This window comes from Rhinopithecus bieti, unplaced genomic scaffold, assembly GCF_001698545.2.
Source record: "Rhinopithecus bieti isolate Rb0 unplaced genomic scaffold, ASM169854v2 scaffold_9899, whole genome shotgun sequence".
Classification (NCBI taxonomy): domain Eukaryota; kingdom Metazoa; phylum Chordata; class Mammalia; order Primates; family Cercopithecidae; genus Rhinopithecus; species Rhinopithecus bieti.
In genome coordinates this window covers 5,975,886-5,978,931 of record NW_016806979.1, presented here as the reverse complement: position 1 = coordinate 5,978,931, position 3,046 = coordinate 5,975,886, and the positions used below count along the sequence as shown (strand labels likewise).

At 52.3% G+C, this 3,046-nt stretch overlaps 1 protein-coding gene across 1 annotated transcript in view; it reads right to left on the bottom strand.

Annotated features, from left to right (window-relative positions):
- The window catches only part of IQCN (IQ motif containing N), a 20,310-nt gene extending 18,149 nt beyond the window's left edge, over nt 1–2,161 (bottom strand). The window contains 1 exon segment of the mRNA XM_017879454.1: nt 1,778–2,161. The gene's annotated coding sequence lies outside the window, so the exon portion shown is untranslated.
- Nucleotides 2,162–3,046: the final 885 nt, after the last annotated feature.

Sequence of the window (3,046 nt, the reverse complement as noted above, 5' to 3'; positions counted from 1 at the left end):
TTTTTTTTTTTTTTTTTTTTGAGCCAGAGTCTCACTCTGTTGCCCAGGCTGGAGTGCAGTCGCTCGATCTCAGCTCACTGCAACATTTGCCTCCTGGGTTCAAGTGATTCTCCTGGCTCAGCCTCCCGGGTAGCTGGGGCTATAGGCACCCGCCACAACGTCCTGCTAACTTTTGTATTTTTTTTTTTTTTGAGACGGAGTCTCGCTCTGTCTCCAGGGCTGGAGTGCAGTGGCCGGATCTCAGCTCACTGCAAGCTCCGCCTCCCAGGTTTACGCCATTCTCCTGCCTCAGCCTCCGGAGTAGCTGGGACTACAGGCGCCCGCCACCTCGCCCGGCTAGTTTTCTTTTTGCATTTTTTAGTAGAGACGGGGTTTCACTGTGTTAGCCAGGATGGTCTCGATCTCCTGACCTCGTGATCCGCCCGTCTCGGCCTCCCAAAGTGCTGGGATTACAGGCTTGAGCCACCGCGCCCGGCCAACTTTTGTATTTTTAATAGAGACAGGGTTTCACCATGTTGGCCAGGCTGGCCTTGAACTCCTGTCCTCAAGTGATTCGCCCACCTCAGCCTCCCAAAGTGCTAGTATTACAGGCATGAGCCACCACACCTGGCCTAATTATTATTAATATTATCATTTTTGAGACGGAGTTTCGCTTTTGTTGTCCAGGCTGGAGTGTGTAATGGCACCATCTTGGCTCTCTGCAACCTCCGCCTCTGGGTTGAAGCGATTCTTTTGCCTCAGCCTCCTGAGTAGCTGGGATTACAGGCATGCACCACCACGCCTGGCTAATTTTGTATTTTTAGTAGAGACAGGGTTTCTCCATGTTGGTCAGGCTGGTCTTGAACTCCTGGCCTCAAGTGATCAGCCCGCCTCAGCCATCTGCCCGCCTCGGCCTCCCAAAGTGCTGGGATTACAGGCGTGAGCCACCGTGCCCGGCCTAATTTTTGTATTTTTAGTAGAGATGGGGTTTGATCATATTGGTCAGGCTGGTCTCGAACTCCTGACTGACGCAGGAGAATCACTTGAACCTGGGAGGACAGAGTTACAGTGAGCCGAGATCGTGCTACTGCACTCCAGCCTGGGTGACAGAGCGAGACTCCATCTCAAAAAAAAAAAAAAAAAAAGAACTTGGAGACAGCAGCTTTGGGAGCTGAATGGGCCCATTCCAGGGGCTGAGGTTTCATCAACCAAACGGTACAGCTCTTCAGAGGAACTCAACCAGAAGGGGTGAGAAACGAGATTGTGGGGGATGAGAAGAAGGAACAGGGGCCCCCTGGACACAGAAGCCAAGTGACTGGCTCTCTAATTTTGAGTAAACCCCTCTGAGCCTCAATTTCCCTATCTGTCACAAGAGGTAAGATCACCATCCTCAGGTTCCCAAAGAGATACAACAGGCTTGACTGGGCACAGTGGCTCCTGCCTGTGATCCAAGCACTGTGTGGGGCCAAGGTGGGAGGATCGCTGGAGCCCAAGAGTTTGAAGACAGCCTGGGCAACATGTCTCTATTTAAAAAAAATAATAAAGAGACATAACAGGCTCTCCAGGATGTCCCCCATCACAGGTGAACAAATCCACCATCAAGGCTTTGGAGGTCCCTAGAGCCCCTGATCTGAGGGGCCCAGGAGCTGATCCATTGTTTGGAGTCACCCAGAAGGCCCAGAAGGGCTCCAAAGGCACTGGGGGCCAGAGGAGAATGACAGGGTCCCCCACGAACCCTCGCACACAAGCCCTCCACCAGCCCCACTCACCCGCTCCCAAAGCCACCAGCCCTACTCACCTGCCCCTGAAGCTGAACCCAGCAGTCTGAAAGGCCAGTCTTGGAGCCCTGGTGCTGCAGCAGCTTTGTGACTCAAAGCCAAGTTCTGGCCAATCCCTGCCACCTCTTGGGGGGAGGGGATTCTAGAAGGCACAGCCAGAGGTTGGGAACAGGACGCAGGGCAGCGCCAAAGGTCATGGTAGTTGCTACCCATACCTGCTCATCCTGAGTAGAAAGGGTTCTCAGCACAGAGGAAACCCCAAATCTCCCCCGCCATGTACCCAGAGGCAGCTTCGGTCTTTCATCCCATGGGCATTTTCTGAGCGCCTACTATATGCTAGAATTTGCCCCAGGCCTGGGGATACAAACAACTCAAAGAATTTGGGGGCCAGTCGCGATGGCTCAAGCCTGTAATCCCAGCACTTTGGNTCCGTTCACTGCAACCTCCTCCGCCCGGGTTCAAACGATTCTCCTGCTTCAACCTCCTGGGTAGCTGGGATTACAGGCACCCACCACCACGCCCAGCTAATTTTTGTATTTTTAGTACAGATGGGGTTTCATCATATTGGTCAGGCTGGTCTCAAATTCCTGACCTCAGGTGATCCACCCACTTTGGCCTCCCAAAGTGCTGGGATTACAGGCATGAGCCACCGCGCCTGGCCTTGGGGCCTCTGTTTTTTGTGTGTGTTGAGAGGGCTGTAGAAAGGTTTTCACCAGGTCAAGACTGTGAAGTTGCAGGACCACGTTCTGGACCCAGGGCTCTGGTGGGCTTCACCCGGTGTCTTCACACCTCTATCCCTAATGCCTCACCAGTGTCCTCTATTGAGAATTCTTGGCATTGTGCTCTTTTTTTTTTTTTTTTTTTTTGAGACGAAGTCTTGCTCTGTTGCCCAGGCTGGAGTGCACTGGCACCATCTCGGCTCACTGCAAGCTCCGCTTCCCGGGTTCATGCCATTCTCCTGCCTCAGCCTCCTGAGTAGCTGGGACTACAGGCAACCACCACCATGCCCCGCTAATTTTTTGTTTTTTCAGTAGAGACGGGGTTTCACCATGTTAGCCAGGACGGTCTCGATCTCCTGACCTCGTTATCCGCCCACCTCAGCCTCCCAAAGTGCTGGGATTACAGGCATGAGCCACCGCACGCAGCCGAGCATTGTGCTTGCTTTAAAGGAGACATAACGAAAGAAATTCCTTTATCACATATTGAAAGGGTCCATTCGGAGACAAGAGGCAACGCATGGATAATTGACACACATATATTTATTTATTATTATTTTATTTTTTTGAGAC